This window comes from Gorilla gorilla, chromosome 15 (genome assembly GCF_029281585.2).
Source record: "Gorilla gorilla gorilla isolate KB3781 chromosome 15, NHGRI_mGorGor1-v2.1_pri, whole genome shotgun sequence".
Taxonomy (NCBI): Eukaryota; Metazoa; Chordata; class Mammalia; order Primates; family Hominidae; genus Gorilla; species Gorilla gorilla.
In genome coordinates this window covers 126184543-126207698 of record NC_073239.2, presented here as the reverse complement: position 1 = coordinate 126207698, position 23156 = coordinate 126184543, and positions in this window count along the sequence as shown.

The window sequence follows — 23156 nt, the reverse complement described above, 5'->3', positions numbered from 1 at the left end:
TACGAACATGGAAATATCTACACCGCCATCTGTATGAACATGTAAATATCTACACCGCCATCTGTATGAACATGGAAATATCTACACCGCTATGTATAAGAACATGGAAATATCTACACCGCTATCTGTATGAACATGCAAATATCTACACCGCTATCTGTATGAACATGGAAATATCTACACCGCCATTTGTATGAACCTGGAAATATCTATACCGCCATCTCTATGAACATGGAAGTAACTACACCGCCATTTGTATGAACATGGAAATAACTACACCGCCATCTGTATGAACATGGAAATATCTTCACCGCCATCTGTATGAACATGGAAATATCTACACCGCCATCTATATAAACGTGGAAATATCTACACCGCTATCTGTATGAACTTGGAAATATATACACTGCTCTCTGTATAAAATTGAAATTATCTACACCACTATCTCTATAAACATGGAAATATCTACACTGCTATCTGTATAAACATGGAAATATCTACACCGCTATCTGTGTAAACATGGAAATATCTTCACCGCTATCTGTATAAACATGGAAATATCTACAAAACTGTCTCTATAAACTTGGAAATAACAACACCACTATCTCTGTAAACATGGAAATATCTAGACCGCCATCTCTATATACATGGAAATATCTACACCACCATCTGTATAAACATGGAAATATCTATACCGCTATCTGCATAAACATGGAAATATCTACACCGCCATCTCTATGAACATGGAAATATCTACACCGCCATCTGTAGGAACATGGAAATATCTATACCGCCATCTGTATGAACATGTAAATATCTACACCGCCATCTGTATAAACATGGAAATATCTACACCGCTAACTGTGTGAACATGGAAATATCTACACCGCTGTCTGTATTAACATGGACATATCTACACCGTTATCTGTATGAACATGGAAATATCTACACCACTATCTGTATGAACATGGAAATATCTACACCGCTATCTGTATGAACATGGAAATATCTACACCGCTATCTGTATGAACATGGAAATATCTACACCGCTATCTGTATGAACATGGAAATATCTACACCGCTATCTGCATGAACATGGAAATATCTACACAGTTATCTGAATATACATGCAAATATCTACACAGATTTCTCTATAAATATGGAAAAAACTACAGCGCTATCTCTATAAACTTCGAAATATCTAAACCGCCATCTGTATGAACATGGAAATATCTACACCGCCATCTGTACAAACATGGACATATCTACAAAGCAATCTGTATTAAGATGGAAATATCTACACCGCTATCTGTAAAACATGGAAATATCTGCCCAACTATCTGTATAAACATGGAAATATCTACACCGCTGTCTCTATAAACATGGAAATATCTACACCGCTATCTGTATAAACATGGAAATATCCACACCGCTACCTGTATAAACATGGAAATATCAGCACCGCTATCTGTATGAACATGGAAATATCTACACCGCCATCTGTATGAACATGGAAATATCTACACCGTTAACTGTATGAACATGAAAATATCTACACCGCTATCTGTATGAACATGGAAATATCTAGACCGTTATCTGTATGAACATGGAAATATCTACACCGCTATCTGTATGAACATGCAAATATCTACACCGCTATCTGTATGAACATGGAAATATCTACACCACTATCTGTATGAACATGCAAATATCTACACAGCTATCTGTATAACAATGGAAATATCCACACTGGTATCTCTATAAACATGGAAATAACTACACTGCTATCTGTATAAACATGGAAATATCTACACCGCTATCTGTATGAACATGGAAATATCTACACCGCTATCTGAATGAACATGCAAATATCTACACAGCTATCTGTATAACAATGGAAATAAACACACTGGTATCTCTATAAGCATGGAAATAACTACACTGCTATCTGTATAAACATGGAAATATCTACACCTCCATCTCTATGAACATGGAAATATCTACACCGCCATTTGTATGAACCTGGAAATATCTATACCACCATCTCTATGAACATGGAAGTAACTACACCGCCGTTTGTATGAACATGGAAATACCTACACCGCCATCTGTATGAACATGGAAATATCTTCACCGCCATCTGTATGAACATGGATATATGTACACTGGCATCTGGATGAACATGTAAATACCTACACCGCTATCTGCATGAACATTGAAATATCTACACAGCTATCTGAATATACATGGAAATATCTACACAGATTTCTCTATAAATATGGAAATATCTACAGCGCTATCTCTATAAACTTCAAAATATCTGCACTGCCATCAGTATGAACATGGACATATCTACACCGCCATCTGTATTAAGATGGAAATATCTACACCGCTATCTGTATAAACATGGAAATATCTGCCCAACTATCTGTATAAACATGGAAATATCCGCACCGCTATCTGAATAAACATGGAAATATCCGCACCGCTATCTGTATAAACATTGAAATATCTACACTGCTAGCTGCATAAACATGGAAATATCCACACCGCTATCTGTGTAAACATGGAAATATCTACAAAACTGTCTCTATAAACTTGGAAATAACTACACCACTATCTCTGTAAACATGGAAATATCTAGACCGCCATCTCTATATACATGGAAATATCTAGACCACCATCTGTATAAACATGGAAATATCTATACCGCTATCTGCATAAACATGGAAATATCTACACCACCATCTCTATGAACATGGAAATATCTACACCGCCATCTGTAGGAACATGGAAATATCTATACCGCCATCTGTATGAACATGTAAATATCTACACCGCCATCTGTATGAACATGGAAATATCTACACCGCTAACTGTGTGAACATGGAAATATCTACACCGCTGTCTGTATGAACATGGAAATATCTACACCGTTATCTGTATGAACATGGAAATATCTACACCGCTATCTGTATGAACATGGAAATATCTACACCGCTATCTGTATGAACATGGAAATATCTACACCGCTATCTGTATGAACATGGAAATATCTACACCGCTATCTGTATGAACATGGAAATATCTACACCGCTATCTCTATGAACATGCAAATATCTACACCGCTATCTGTATATCAATGGAAATGTCTACACTGCTATCTCTGTAAACATGGAAGTAACTACACTGCTATCTCTATAAATTTGGCAATATCTACACCGCCATCTCTATGAACATGGAAATATCTACACCGCCATTTGTATGAACATGGAAATATCTACACCAAGATCTGTATAAACATGGAAATATCTATACCGCAATCTGCATAAACATGGAAATATCTACACCACCATCTGCATAAACATGGAAATATCTATACCGCTATCTGCATAAACATGGAAATATATACACCACCATCTGTATTAAGATGGAAATATCTACACCACTATCTGTATAAACATGGAAATATCTGCACCACTATCTGAATAAACGTGGAAATATCCCCACCGCTTTCTGTATAAACATGGAAATATCTACACCGCTATCTGCATAAACATGGAAATATCCACACCGCTATCTGTGTAAACATGGAAATGTCTAAACCGCTATCTGTGTAAACATGGAAATATCTACACCGCCATCTGTGTAAACATGAAAATATCTACACTGCCATCTCTATAAACATGGAAATATATACACCGCCATCTGTATGAACATGGAAATATCTACAACGCCATCTCTATAAACGTGGAAATATCTACACCGCTATCTGTATGAACTTGGAAATATCTACACTGCTATCTGTATAAAATTGGAATTATCTACACCACTATCCCTATCAACATGGAAATATCTACACCGCTATCTGTATGAACATGCACATATCTACACCGCTATCTGTATAAACATGGAAATATCTTCACCGCTATCTCTATAAACATGGAAATATCTACAACGCTGTCTCTATAAACATGGAAATATCTGCAATGCTGTCTGTATAAACTTCGAAATAACTACACTACTATCTCAATAAACATGGAAATACCTAGACCGCCATCTCTATAAACATGGAAATATCAACACCACCGTCTGTATAAACATGGAAATATCTATACCGCTATCTGCATAAACATGGAAATATCTACACCGCCATCTCTATGAACATGGAAATATCTACAACGCCATCTGTATGAACATGGAAATATCTACACCGACATCTGTATGAACATGTAAATATCTACACTGCCATCTGTATGAACATGGAAATATCTACACTGCTTACTGTATGAACATGGAAATATCTGTACCGCCATCTGTATGAAGATGTAAATATCTACACAGTTATCTCTATGAACATGGAAATATCTACACCGCTATCTGTATGAACATGGAAATGTCTACAGAGTTATCTGCATATACATTGAAATATCAACTCAGATTTCTCTATAAATATGGAAATAACTACAGCGCTATCTCTATGAACTTCGAAATATCTACACCGCCATCTGTATGAACATGGAAATATCTACACCGCCATCTGTACGAACATGGACATATCTACACCGCCATCTGTAATAAGATGGAAATATCTACACCGCTATCTGTATAAACATGGAAATAACCGCACCGCTATCTGTATAAACATGGAAATATCTACACCGCTATCTGCATAAACATGGAAATATCCACACCGCTATCTGTGTAAACGTGGAAATGTCTACACCGCTATCTGTGTAAACATGGAAATATCTACACCGCCATCTGTGTAAACATGAAAATATCTACACCGCCATCTCTATAAACATGGAAATATCTACACCGCCATCTGTACGAACATGGAAATATCTACGCCGCTATCTGTATGAACATGCAAATATCTACACAGCTATCTGTATATCAATGGAAATATCTACACTGCTATCTCTATGAACATGGAAATACCTACACTGCTATCTGTATAAACATGGAAATATCTACACCGCCATTTGTATGAACATGGAAATATCTACACCCCTAACTGTATGAACATGGAAATATCTGCACCGCTATCTGTATGAACATGGAAATATCTACACCCCTAACTGTATGAACATGAAAATATCTACATCGCTATCTGTATGAACATGGAAATATCTACACCGTTATCTGTATGAAAATGGAAATATCTACACCGCTATCTGTATGAACATGGAAATATCTACACAGCAATCTGTATATCAATGGAAATATCTACACTGCTATCTCTATAAACATCGAAATAACTACACTGCTATCTGTATAAACATGGAAATATATACACCGCCACCTGTATGAACATGGAAATATCTACACTGCCATCCGTACGAACATGGAAATATCTACACCGCCATCTGTATGAACATGTAAATATCTACACTGCCATCTGTATGAACATGGAACTATCTACACCGCTAACTGTATGAACATGGAAATATCTTCACTGCTATCTGTATGAACAAAGAAATATATACACCGCTATCTGTATAAACATGGAAATATCTACACCGCTATCTGTATGAACATGGAAATATCTACACCGCTATGTGTATGAACATGGAAATATCTACACCGCTATCTGTATGAACATGCAAATATCTACAAAGCTATCAGTATTTCAATGAAAATATCTACACTGCTATCTCTATAAACATGGAAATAACTACACTGCTATCTGTATAAACATGGAAATATATACACTGCCACCTGTATGAACATGGAAATATCTACACCGCCATTCGTACGAAAATGGAAATATCTACACCGCCATCTGTATGAACGTGGAAATATCTAAACCGCTAACTGTATGAACATGGAAATATCTACATCGCTATCTGTATGAACAAAGAAATATCTACACTGCTATCTGTATGAACATGGAAATATCTACACCGCTATCTGTATGAACATGCAATTATCTACTCAGCTATCTGTATAACAATGGAAATATCCACACTGGTATCTCTATAAACATGGAAATAACTACACTGCTATCTGTATAAACATGGAAATATCTACACCGCCATCTCTATGAACATGGAAATATCTACACCGCCATTTGTATGAACCTGGAAATATCTACACCACCATCTCTATGAACATGGAAGTAACTACACCGCCATTTGTATGAACATGGAAATACCTACACCGCCATCTGTATGAACATGGAAATATCTTCACCGCCATCTCTATGAACATGGATATATGTACACCGGCATCTGGATGACCATGGAAATACCTACACGGCTATCTGCATGAACATGGAAATATCTACTCAGCTATCTGAATATACATGGAAATATCTACACAGATTTCTCTATAAACATGGAAATATCTACAGCGCTATCTCTATAAACTTCGAAATATCTGCACCACCATCAGTATGAACATGGAAATATCTACACCGCCATCTGTACGAACATGGACATATCTACACCGCCATCTGTATTAAGATGGAAATATCTCCACCGCTATCTGTATAAACATGGAAATATCTGCCCAACTATCTGTATAAAGATGGAAATATCCGCACTGCTATCTGTATGAACATGGAAATATCTACACTGCTATCTGCATAAACATGGAAATATCCACACCGCTATCTGTGTAAACATGGAAATGTCTACACCGCTATCTGTGTAAACATGGAAATATCTACACCGCCATCTGTGTAAACATGAAAATATCTACACCGCCATCCCTATAAACATGGAGATATCTACACCGCCATCTGTATGAAAATGGAAATATCTACACCGCCATCTCTATAAACGTGGCAATATCTACAACGCTATCTGTATGAACTTGGAAATATCTACACTACTCTCTGTATAAAATTGAAATTATCTACACCACTATCTCTTTAAACATGGAAATATCTACACTGCTATCTGTATAAACATGGAAATGTCTACACCGCTATCTGTATAAACATGGAAATATCTTCACAGCCATCTGAATAAACATGGAAATATCTACAACGCTGTCTCTATAAACTTGGAAATAACTACACCACTATCTCTGTAAACACGGAAATATCTAGACCTCCATCTCTATAAACATGGAAATATCTACACCACCATCTGTATAAACATGGAAATATCTATACCGCTATCTGCATAAACATGGAAATATCTACAACGCCATCTCTATGAACATGGAAATATCTACACCGCCATCTGTACGAACATGGAAATATCTATACCGCCATCTGTATGAACATGTAAATATCTACACCGCCATCTGTATGAACATGGAAATATCTACACCGCTAACTGTATGAACACGAAAATATCTACACCACTATCTCTATGAACATGAAAATATCTACACCGTTATCTGTATGAACATGGAAATATCTACACCGCTATCTGTATGAACATGGAAATATCTACACCGCTATCTGTACGAACATGGAAATATCTACACCACTATATGTATAAACATGGAAATATCTTCACCGCTATCTGTATAAACATGGAAATATCTACAACGCTGTCTCCATTAACTTGGAAATAACTACACCACTATCTCTGTAAACATGGAAATATCTAGACTGCCATCTCTATAAACATGGAAATACCTACACCACCATTTGTATAAACATGGAAATATCTATACCGCTATCTGCATAAACATGGAAATATCTACACCGCCATCTCTATGAACATGGAAATATCTAGACCGCCATCTGTACGAACATTGAAATATCTATACCGCCATCTGTATGAACATGGAAATATCTACACCGCCATCTGTATGAACATGGAAATATCTACACCGCTAACTGTATGAACATGGAAATATCTACACCGCTATCTGTGTAAACATAGAAATGTCTACACCGCTATCTGTATAAACATGGAAATATCTGCCCAACTATCTGTATAAACATGGAAATATCCGCACCGCTTTCTGAATAAACATGGAAATATCCGCACCGCTATCTGTATAAACATGGAAATATATACACTGCTATCTGCATAAACATGGAAATATCCACACCGCTATCTGTGTAAACATGGAAATGTCTACACCGCTATCTGGGTAAACATGGAAATATCTACACCGCCATCAGTGTAAACATGAAAATATCTACACCGCCATCCCTTTATACATGGAAATTTCTACACCGTCCTCTGTATGAACATGGAAATATCTACACCGCCATCTCTATAAACGTGGAAATATCTACACCTCTATCTGTATGAACTTGGAAATATCCACACTGCTCTCTGTATGAAATTGAAATTATCTACACCACTATCTCTAGAAACATGGAAATATCTACACTGCTATCTGTATAAACATGGAAATATCTACACCGCTATCTGTATAAACATGCAAATATATTCACTTCTATCTGTATAAACATGGAAATATCTACAACGCTGTCTCTATAAACTTCGAAATAACTACACCACTATCTCTGTAAACATGGAAATATCTAGACCGCCATCTCTATAAACATGGAAATATCTACACCACAATCTGTATAAACATGGAAATATCTATAACGCTATCTGCATAAACATGGAAATATCTACACCGCCATCTATATGAACATGGAAATATCTACACCGCCATCTGTACGAACATGGAAATATCTATACCGCCATCTGTATGAACATGTAAATATCTACACCGCCATCTGTATTAACATGGAAATATCTACACCGCTAACTGTATTAACATGGAAACATCTACACCACTATCTGTATGAACAAGGAAATATCTACACCGTTGTCTGTATGAACATGGAAATATCTACACCGCTCTCTGTATGAACATGGAAATATCTACACCGCTATCTGTATGAACATGGAAATATCTACACCGCTATCTGTATGAACATGCCAATATCTACACAGCTATCTGTATATCAATGGAAATATCTACACAGCTGTATCTATAAACTTGGAAATAACTACACTGCTATCGGTATAAACATGGAAATATCTACACCGCCACCAGTATGAACATGGAAATATCTACACTGCCATCCGTACGAACATGGAAATATCTACACCACCATCTGTATGAACATGTAAATATCTACACCGCCATCTGTATGAACATGGAAATATCTACACCGCTAACTGTATGAACATGGAAATATCTACACCGCTATTGGTATGAACATGGAAAAATCTACACCGCTATCTGTATGAACAAGGAAATATCTACACCGCTATCTGTATGAACATGGAAATATCTACACCGCCATCTGTATGAACATGGAAATATCTACACCGCTATCTGTATGAACATGCAAATACCTACACAGCTATCTGTATAACAATGGAAATATCCACACTGATATCTCTATAAACATGGAAATACCTACACTGCTATCTGTATGAACATGGAAATACCTACACCGCCATCTGTATGAACATGGAAATATCTTCACCGCCATCTGTATGAACATGGATATATGTACACCGGCATGTGGATGAACATGGAAATACCTACACCGATTTCTGCATGAACATGGAAATATCTACAAAGCTATCTGAATATACATGGAAATATCTACACAGATTTCTCTATAAATATGAAAATATCTACAGCGCTATCTCTATAAACTTCGAAATATCTGCACCGCCATCAGTATGAACATGGAAATATCTACACCGCCATCTGTACGAACAAGGACATATCTACACCGCCATCTGTTTTAAGATGGAAATATCTCCACCGCTATCTGTATAAACATGGAAATATCTGCCCAACTATCTGTATAAAGATGGAAATATCCGCACTGCTATCTGTATGAACATGGAAATATCTACACTGCTATCTGCATAAACTTGGAAATATCCACACCGCTATCTGCGTAAACATGGAAATGTCTACACCGTTATCTGTGTAAACATAGAAATGTCTACACCGCCATCTGTGTAAACATGGAAATATCTACACTGCCATCCCTATAAACATGGAAATATCTACACCACCATCTGTATGAACATGGAAATATCTACACCGCCATCTCTATAAACGTGGCAATATCTACACCGCTATCTGTATGAACTTGGAAATATCTACACTGCTATCTGTATAAAATTGAAATTATCTACACCACTATCTCTATAAACATGGAAATACCTACACTGATATCTGTATAAACATGGAAATGTCTACACCGCTATCTGTATAAACATTGAAATATCTTCACAGCTATCTGAATAAACATGGAAATATCTACAACGCTGTCTCTATAAACTTGGAAATAACTACACCACTATCTCTGTAAACATGGAAATATCTAGACCGCCATCTCTATAAACATGGAAATATCTACACCACCATCTGTATAAACATGGAAATATCTATAACGCTATCTCCATAAACATGGAAATATCTACACCGCCATCTCTATGAACATGGAAATATCTACACCGCTATCTGTGTAAACATAGAAATGTCTACACCGCTATCTGTATAAACATGGAAATATCTGCCCAACTATCTGTATAAACATGGAAATATCCGCACCGCTATCTGAATAAACATGGAAATATCCGCACCGCTATCTGTATAAACATGGAAATATCTACACTGCTATCTGCATAAACATGGAAATATCCACACCCCTATCTGTGTAAACATGGAAATATCTAGACCGCCATCTCTATAAACATGGAAATATCTACACCACCATTTTTATAAACATGGAAATATCTATACTGCTATGTGCATAAACATGGAAATATCTACAATGCTGTCTCTATAAACTTGGAAATAACTACACCACTATCTCTGTAAACATGGAAATATCTAGACTTCCATCTCTATAAACATGGAAATACCTACACCACCATCTGTATAAACATGGAAATATCTATACCGCTATCTGCATAAACATGGAAATATCTACACCGCCATCTCTATGAACATGGAAATAACTACACCGCCATCTATACGAAGATGGAAATATCTATACCGCCATCTGTATGAACATGTAAAAATCTACACCGCCATCTGTATGAACATGGAAATATCTACACCGCTAACTGTATGAACATGGAAATATCTACACCGCTATCTGTATGAACATGGAAATATCTACACCGCTATCTGTATGAACATGGAAATATCTACACCGCTATCTGTACGAACATGGAAATATCTACACCGCTATCTGTACGAACATGGAAATATCTACACCGCTATCTGTATGTACATGCAAATATCTACACAGCTATCTGTATATCAAAGGAAATATCTACACAGCTATCTCTATAAACATGGAAATCACTACACTGCTATCTGTATAAACATGGAAATATCTACACCGCCACCTGTATGAACATGGAAATATCTACACTGCCATCCATACGAACATGGAAATATCTACACCGCCATCTGTATGAACATGGAAATATCTACACCGCCATCTGTATGAACATGGAAATATCTACACCGCCATCTGTATGAACATGTAAATATCTACACCGCCATCTGTATGAACATGGAAATATCTACACCGGTAACTGTATGAACATGGAAATATCTACACCGCTATCTGTATGAACATGGAAATATCTACACCGCAATCTGTATGAACATGGAAATATCTACACCGCTATCTGTATGAAGATGGAAATATCTACACCGCTATCTGTTTGAACATGCAAATATCTACACAGCTATCTGTATATCAATGGAAATTTCTACACTGCTATCTCTATGAACATGGAAATAACTACACTGCTATCTGTATAAATATGGAAATATATACTCCGCCATCTCTATGAACATGGAAATATCTACACCCCCATTTGTATGAACATGGAAATATCTACACCGCCATCTCTATTTACATGGAAATATCTACACCGCCATCTGTAGGAAAATGGAATTATCTACACAACCATCTTTATGAAAATGGAAATATCTTCACCGCCATCTGTATGAACATGGATATATGTACACCGGCATCTGGATGAACATGGAAATATCTACACCGCTATCTGCATGAACATGGAAATATCTACACAGCTCTCTGAATATACATGGAAATATCTACAGAGATTTCTCTATAAATATTGAAATAACTACAGCGCTATCTCTATAAACTTCGAAATATCTACACCGCCATCCGTACGAACATGGAAATATCTACACCGCCATCTCTATGAACATGGAAATATCTACACCGCCATCTGTATGAACATGGAAATATCTACACCGCCATCTGTATCAACTCGGAATTATCTACACCGCTAACTGTATGAACATGGAAATATCTACACTGCTATTTGTATAAACATGGAAATATCTACACCGCTATCTGTATAAACATGGAAATATCTTCACCGCTATCTGTATAAACATGGAAATATCTACAACGCTGTCTCTATAAACTTGGAAATAACTACACCACTATCTCTGTAAACATGGAAATATCTAGACAGCCATCTCTATAAACATGGAAATATCTACACCACCATCTGTATAAACATGGAAATATCTATACCGCTATCTGCATAAACATGGAAATATCTACACCGCCATCTCTATGAACATGGAAATACCTACACCGCCATCTGTTCGAACATGGAAATATCTATACCGCCATCTGTATGAACATGTAAATATCTACATCGCCATCTGTATGAACATGGAAATATCAACACCGCTAACTGTATGAACATGGAAATATCTACACTGCTATCTGTATGAACATGGAAATATCTACACCGTTATCTGTATGAACATGGAAATATCTACACCGCTATCAGTGTGAACATGGAAATATCTACACCGCTATCTGTACGAACATGGAAATATCTACACCGCTATCTGTATGAACATGCAAATATCTACACAGCTATCTGTATATCAATGGAAATATCTACACTGCTATCTCTATAAACATGGAAATAACTACACTGCTATATGTATAAACATGGAAATATCTACTCCGCCAACGGTATGAACATGGAAATATCTACCCTGCCATCCGTACGAACATGGAAATATCTACACCGCCATCTGTATGAACATGTAAATATCTACACCGCCATCTGTATGAACATGGAAATATCTACACCGCTATGTATAAGAACATGGAAATATCTACACCGCTATCTGTATGAACATGCAAATATCTACACCGCTATCTGTATGAACATGGAAATATCTACACCGCCATTTGTATGAACCTGGAAATATCTATACCGCCATCTCTATGAACATGGAAGTAACTACACCGCCATTTGTATGAACATGGAAATAACTACACCGCCATCTGTATGAACATGGAAATATTTTCACCGCCATCTGTATGAACATGGAAATATCTACACCGCCATCTATATAAACGTGGAAATATCTACACCGCTATCTGTATGAACTTGGAAATATATACACTGCTCTCTGTATAAAATTGAAATTATCTACACCACTATCTCTATAAACATGGAAATATCTACACTGCTATCTGTATAAACATGGAAATATCTACACCGCTATCTGTGTAAACATGGAAATATCTTCACCGCTATCTGTATAAACATGGAAATATCTACAAATCTGTCTCTATAAACTTGGAAATAACAACACCACTATCTCTGTAAACATGGAAATATCTAGACCGCCATCTCTATATACATGGAAATATCTACACCACCATCTGTATAAACATGGAAATATCTATACCGCTATCTGCATAAACATGGAAATATCTACACCGCCATCTCTATGAACATGGAAATATCTACACCGCCATCTGTAGGAACATGGAAATATCTATACCGCCATCTGTATGAACATGTAAATATCTACACCGCCATCTGTATAAACATGGAAATATCTACACCGCTAACTGTGTGAACATGGAAATATCTACACCGCTGTCTGTATTAACATGGACATATCTACACCGTTATCTGTATGAACATGGAAATATCTAAACCGCTATCTGTATGAAGATGGAAATATCTACACCGCTATCTGTATGAACATGGAAATATCTACACCGCTATCTGTATGAACATGGAAATATCTACACCGCTATCTGTATGAACATGGAAATATCTACACCGCTATCTGCATGAACATGGAAATATCTACAAAGCTATCTGAATATACATGCAAATATCTACACTGATTTCTCTATAAATATGGAAAAATCTACAGCGCTATCTCTATAAACTTCGAAATATCTAAACCGCCATCTGTATGAACATGGAAATATCTACACCGCCATCTGTACGAACATGGAAATATCTACACCGCTATCTGTATGAACATGGAAATATCTACACAGCTATCTGTATAACAATGGAAATATCTACACTGCTATCTATATGAACATGGAAATAACTACACTGCTATCTGTATAAACATGGAAATATCTACACCGCTATCTGTATGAACATGGAAATATCTACACCGCTATCTGTATGAACATACAAATATCTACACCGCTATCTGTATGAACATGGAAATATCTACACCGCTATCTGTATGAACATGCAAATATCTACACAGCTATCTGTATAACAATGGAAATATCCACACTGGTATCTCTATAAACATGGAAATAACTACACTGCTCTCTGTATAAACATGGAAATATCTACACCGCCATCTCTATGAACATGGAAATATCTACACCGCCATTTGTATGAACCTGGAAATATCTATACCACCATCTCTATGAACATGGAAGTAACTACACCGCCATTTGTATGAACATGGAAATACCTACACCGCCATCTGTATGAACATGGAAATATCTTCACCGCCATCTGTGTGAACATGGATATATGTACACCGGCATCTGGATGAACATGGAAATACCTACACCGCTATCTGCATGAACATGGAAATATCTACACAGCTATCTGAATATACATGGAAATATCTACACAGATTTCTCTATAAATATGGAAATATCTACAGCGCTATCTCTATAAACTTCGAAATATCTGCACTGCCATCAGTATGAACATGGAAATATCTACACCGCCATCTGTACGAACATGGACATATCTACACTGCCATCTGTATTAAGATGGAAATATCTACACCGCTATCTGTATAAACATGGAAATATCTGCCCAACGATCTGTATAAACATGGAAATATCCGCACCGCTATCTGAATAAACATGGAAATATCCGCACCGCTATCTGTATAAACATTGAAATATCTACACTGCTATCTGCATAAACATGGAAATATCCACACCGCTATCTGTGTAAACATGGAAATATCTACACCGCCATCTGTATGAACATGGAAATATCTACACCGCCATCTGTATGAACATGGAAATATCTACACCGCTAACTGGATGAACATGGAAATATCAACACCGCTATCTGTATGAAGATGGAAATATCTACACCGCCATCTCTATAAACGTGGAAATATCTACACCACTATCTGTATGAACTTTGAAATATCTACACTGCTCTCTGTATAAAATTGAAATTATCTACACCACTATCTCTATAAACATGGAAATATCTACACTGCTATCTGTATAAACATGGAAATATCTACACCGCTATCTGTATAAACATGGAAATATCTTCACCGCTATCTGTATAAACATGGAAATATCTACAACGCTGTCTGTATAAACTTGGAAATAACTACACCACTATCTCTGTAAACATGGAACTATCTAGACCGCCATCTCTATAAACATGGAAATATCTACACCACCATCTGAATAAACATGGAAATACCTATACCGCTATCTGCATAAACATGGAAATATCTACACTGCCATCTCTATGAACATGGAAATATCTACACCGCCATCTGTACGAACATGGAAATATCTATACCGCCATCTGTATGAACATGTAAATATCTACACCGCCATCTGTATGAACATGGAAATATCAACACTGCTAACTGTATGAACATGGAAATATCTACACCGCTATCTGTATGAACATGGAAATATCTACACCGTTATCTGTATGAACATGGAAATATCTACACTGCTATCAGTATGAACATGGAAATATCTACACCGCTATCTTTACGAACATGGAAATATCTACACCGCTATCTGTATGAACATGCAAATATCTACACAGCTATGTGTATATCAATGGAAATATCTACACTGCTATCTCTATAAACATGGAAATAACTACACTGCTATCTGTATAAACATGGAAATATCTACACCGACACCTGTATAAACATGGAAATATCTACACCGCCACCTGTATGAACATGGAAATATCTACACTGCCATCCGTAAGAACATGGAAATATCTACACCGCCATCTGTATGAACATGTAAATATCTACACCGCCTTCTCTATGAACATGGAAATATCTACACCTCTAACTGTATGAACATGAAATTATCTACACCGTTATCTGTATGAACATGGAAATATCTACACCGCTATCTGTATGAACATGGAAATATTTACACCGCTATCTGTATGAACATGCAAATATCTACACCGCTATCTGTATGCACATGGAAATATCTACACCGCTATCTGTATGAACATGCAAATATCTACACAGCTATCTGTATAACAATGGAAATATCCACACTGGTATCTCTATAAACATGGAAATAACTACACTGCTATCTGTATAAACATGGAAATATCTACACCGCCATCTCTATGAACATGGAAATATCTTCACCGCCATTTGTATGAACCTGGAAATATCTACACCGCCATCTCTATGAACATGGAAGTAACTACACCGCCATTTGTATGAACATGGAAATACCTACACCGCCATCTGTATGAACATGGAAATAACTTCACCGCCATCTGTATGAACATGGATATATGTACACCAGCATCTGGATGAACATGGAAATACCTACACCGCTATCTGCATGAACATGGAAATATCTACACAGCTATCTGAATAAACATGGAAATATCTACACAGATTTCTCTATAAATATGGAAATATCTACAGCGCTATCTCTATAAACTTCGAAATATCTGCACCGCCATCAGTATGCACATGGAAATATCTACAACGCCATCTGTACTAACATGGACATATCTACGCCGCCATCTGTATTAAGATGGAAATATCTACACCGCTATCTGTATAAACATGGAAATATCTGCCCAACTATCTGTATAAAGATGGAAATATCCGCACTGCTATCTGTATGAACATGGAAATATCTACACTGTTATCTGCATAAACATGGAAATATCCACACCGCTATCTGTGTAAACATGGAAATGTCTACACCGCTATCTTTGTAAACATGGAAATATCTACACCGCCATCTGTGTAAACATGAAAATATCTACACCGCCATCCCTATAAACATGGAAATATCTACACCGCCATCTGTATGAACATGGAAATATCTACACCGCCATCTCTATAAACGTGGAAATATCTACAACGCTATCTGTATGAACTTGGAAATATCTACACTGCTCTCTGTATAAAATTGAAATTATCAACACCACTATCTCTATAAACATGGAAATAACTACACTGCTATCTGTATAAACATGGAAATGTCTACACCGCTATCTGTATAAACATGGAAATATCTTCACATCTATCTGAATAAACATGGAAATATCTACAACGCTGTCTCTATAAACTTGGAAATAACTACACCACTATCTCTGTAAACATGGAAATATCTAGACCGCCATCTCTATAAACATGGAAATATCTACACAGCCATCTGTATAAACATGGAAATATCTATACCGCTATCTGCATAAACATGGAAATATCTACAACGCCATCTCTATGAACATGGAAATAACTACACCACCATCTGTATAAACATGGAAATATCTATACCACTATCTGCATAAACATGGAAATATCTACACCGCCATCTCTATGAACATGGAAATATCTACACCGCCATCTGTACGAACATGGAAATATCTATACCGCCATCTGTATGAACATGTAAATATCTACACCGCCATCTGTATGAACATGGAAATATCAACACCGCTAACTGTATGAACATGGAAATATCTACACCGCTATCTATATGAACATGGAAATATGTACACCGTTATCTGTATGAACATGGAAATATCTACACCGCTATCTGTACAAACATGGAAATATCCACACCGCTATCTGTATGAACATGCAAATATCTACACAGCTATCTGTATATCAATGGAAATATCTACACTGCTATCTCTATAAAGATGGAAATAACTACACTGCTATCTGTACAAACATGGAAATATCTACACCGCCACATGTATGAACATGGAAATATCTACACTGCCATCCGTACGAACATGGAAATATCTACACCGCCATCTGTATGAACATGTAAATATCTACACCGCCATCTGTATGAACATGGAAATATCTACACCGCTAACTGTATGAACATGAAAATATCAACACCGCTATCAGTATGAACATGGAAATATCTACACCGCTATATGTATAAACATGGAAATATCTACACTGCTATCTGCATAAACATGGAAATATCCACACCGCTATCTGTGTAAACATGGAAATGTCTACACCGCTATCTGTGTAAACATGGAAATATCTACACCGCCATCTGTGTAAACACGAAAATATCTACACCGAAATCCCTATAAACATGGAAATATCTACACCGTCCACTGTATGAACATGGAAATATCTACACCGCCATCTCTATAAACGTGGAAATATCTACACCGCTATCTGTATGAACTTGGAAATATCTACCCTGCTCTCTGTATAAAATTGAAATTATCTACACCACTATCTCTATAAACATGGTAATATCTACACTGCTATATGTATAAACATGGAAATATCTACACCGCTATCTGTATAAACATGGAAATACCTTCACCGCTATCTGTATAAACATGGAAATATCTACAACGCTGTCTCTATAAACTTGGAAATAACTACACCACTATCTCTGTAAACATGGAAATATCTAGACCGCCATCTCTATAAACATGGAAATATCTACACCACCATCTGTATAAACATGGAAATATCTTTGCCGCTATCTGCATAAATATGGAAATATCTACAAAGCCATCTCTATTAACATGGAAATATCTACTCCGCCATCTGTACAAAGATGATAATATCTATACCGCCATCTGTATGAACATGTAAATATCTACACCGCCATCTGTATGAACATGGAAATATCTACACCGCTAACTGTATGAACATGGAAATATCTACACCAATATCTGTATGAACATGGAAATATCTACACCGTTATCTGTATGAACATGGAAATATCTACACCGCTATCTGTATGAACATGGAAATATCTACACCGCTATCTGTGCGAAAATGGAAATATCTACACCGCTATCTGAATGACCATGCAAATATCTACACAGCTATCTGTATATCAATGGGAATATATACACTGCTATCTCTATAAACATGGAAATAACTACAATGCTATCTGTATAAACACGGAAATATCTACACCGCCACCTGTATGAACATGGAAATATCTACACCGCCATCCGTACGAACATGGAAATATCTACAACGCCATCTCTATGAACATGGAAATATCTACACCGCTATCTCTATGAACATGGAAATATCTACACCGCCATCTATATAAACGTGGAAATATCCACACCACTATCTGTATGAACTTGGAAATATCTACCCTGCTCTCTGTATAAAATTGAAATTATCTACACCACTATCTCTATAAAGATGGAAATATCTACACAGCTATCTGTATAAACATGGAAATATCTACACCGCTATCTGTATAAACATGGAAATATCTTCACCGCTATCTGCATAAACATGGAAATATCTACACTGCCATCTCTATGAACATGGAAATATCTACACCGCCATCTGTTCGAACATGGAAATATCTATACCGCCATCTGTATGAACATGTAAATATCTACATCGCCATCTGTATGAACATGGAAATATCAACACCGCTAACTGTATGAACATGGAAATATCTACACTGCTATCTGTATGAACATGGAAATATCTACACCGTTATCTGTATGAACATGGAAATATCTACACCGCTATCAGTGTGAACATGGAAATATCTACACCGCTATCTGTACGAACATGGAAATATCTACACCGCTATCTGTATGAACATGCAAATATCTACACAGCTATCTGTATATCAATGGAAATATCTACACTGCTATCTCTATAAACATGGAAATAACTACACTGCTATATGTATGAACATGGAAATATCTACACCGCCACCTGTATGAACATGGAAATATCTACACTGCCATCCGTACGAACATGGAAATAACTACACCGCCATCTGTATGAACATGTAAATATCTACACCGCCATCTGTATGAACATCGAAATATCTACACCGCTAACTGTATGAACATGAAAATATCTACACCGCTATCTGTATGAAAATGGAAATATATACACCGCTATGTATAAGAACATGGAAATATCTACACCGCTATCTGTATGAACATGCAAATATCTACACCGCTATCTGTATGAACATGGAAATATCTACACCGCCATTTGTATGAACCTGGAAATATCTATACCGCCATCTCTATGAACATTGAAGTAACTACACCGCCATTTGTATGAACATGGAAATAACTACACCGCCATCTGTATGAACATGGAAATATCTTCACCGCCATCTGTATGAACATGTAAATATCTACACCGCCATCTGTATGAACATGGAAATATCTACACCGCCATCTATATAAACGTGGAAATATCTACACCGTTATCTGTATGAACTTGGAAATATATACACTGCTCTCTGTATAAAATTGAAATTATCTACACCACTATCTCTATAAACATGGAAATATCTACACTGCTATCTGTATAAACATGGAAATATCTACACCGATATCTGTGTAAACATGGAAATATCTTCACCGCTATCTGTATAAACATGGAAATATCTACAAAACTGTCTCTATAAACTTGGAAATAACAACACCACTATCTCTGTAAACATGGAAATATCTAGACCGCCATCTCTATATACATGGAAATATCTACACCACCATCTGTATAAACATGGAAATATCTATACCGCTATCTGCATAAACATGGAAATATCTACACCGCCATCTCTATGAACATGGAAATATCTACACCGCCATCTGTAGGAACATGGAAATATCTATAACGCCATCTGTATGAACATGTAAATATCTACACCGCCATCTGTATGAACATGGAAATATCTACACCGCTAACTGTGTGAACATGGAAATATCTACACCGCTGTCTGTATTAACATGGACATATCTACACCGTTATCTGTATGAACATGGAAATATCTACACCGCTATCTGTATGAACATGGAAATATCTACACCGCTATCTGTATGAACATGGAAATATCTACACCGCTATCTGTATGAACATGGAAATATCTACACCGCTATCTGTATGAACATGGAAATATCTACACCGCTATCTGTATGAACATGGAAATATCTACACCGCCATCTGTGTAAACATGAAAATATCTACACCGAAATCCCTATAACCATGGAAATATCTACACCGTCCACTGTATGAACATGGAAATATCTACACCGCCATCTCTATAAACGTGGAAATATCTACACCGCTATCTGTATGAACTTGGAAATATCTACACTGCTCTCTGTATAAAATTGAAATTATCTACACCACTATCTCTATAAACATGGAAATATCTACACTGCTATATGTATAAACATGGAAATATCTACACCGCTATCTGTATAAACATGGAAATATCTTCACCGCTATCTGTATAAACACGGAAATATCTACAACGCTGTCTCTATAAACTTGGAAATAACTACACCACTATCTCTGTGAACATGGAAATATCTAGACCGCCATCTCTATAAACATGGAAATATCTACACCATCACCTGTATAAACATGGAAATATCTATACCGCTATCTGCATAAATATGGAAATATCTACAAAGCCATCTGTATTAACATGGAAATATCTACACCGCCATCTGTACAAAGATGATAATATCTATACCGCCATCTGTATGAACATGTAAACATCTGCACCGCCATCTGTAGGAACATGGAAATATCTACACCGCTAACTGTATGAACATGGAAATATCTACACCACTATCTGTATGAACATGGAAATATCTACACAGTTATCTGTATGAACATGGAAATATCTACACCGCTATCTGTATGAACATGGAAATATCTACACCGCTATCTGTACGAAAATGGAAATATCTACACCGCTATCTGAATGACCATGCAACTATCTACACAGCTATCTGTATATCAATGGAAATATATACACTGCTATCTCTATAAACATGGAAATAACTACACTGCTATCTGTATAAACACGGAAATACCTACACCGCCACCTTTATGAACATGGAAATATCTACACTGCCATCCGTACGAACATGGAAATATCTACACCGCCATCTGTATGAACATGGAAATATCTACACCACCATCTGTATGAACATGGAAATATCTACAGCGCCATCTGTATGAACATGGAAATATCTACACCGCTAACTGTATGAACATGGAAATATCTACACCGCTATCTGTATGAACATGGAAATATCTACACCGCCATCTCTATAAACGTGGAAATATCTACACCACCATCTGTATGAACTTGGAAATATCTACCCTGCTCTCTGTATAAAATTGAAATTATCTACACCACTATCTCTATAAAGATGGAAATATCTACACTGCTATCTGTATAAACATGGAAATATCTACACCGCTATCTGTATAAACATGGAAATATCTTCACCACTATCTGTATAAACATGGAAATATCTACAACGCTGTCTCTATAAACTTGGAAATAACTACACCACTATCTCTGTAAACATGGAAATATCTAGACCGCCATCTCTATAAACATGGAAATATCTACACCACCATCTGTATAAACATGGAAATATCTATACCGCTATCTGCATAAACATGGAAATATCTACACCGCCATCTCTATGAACATGGAAATATCTACATCGCCATCTGTTCGAACATGGAAATATCTATACCGCCATCTGTATGAACATGTAAATATCTACACCGCCATCTGTATGAACATGGAAATATCAACACTGCTAACTGTATGAACATGGAAATATCTACACCGCTATCTGTATGAACATGGAAATATCTAC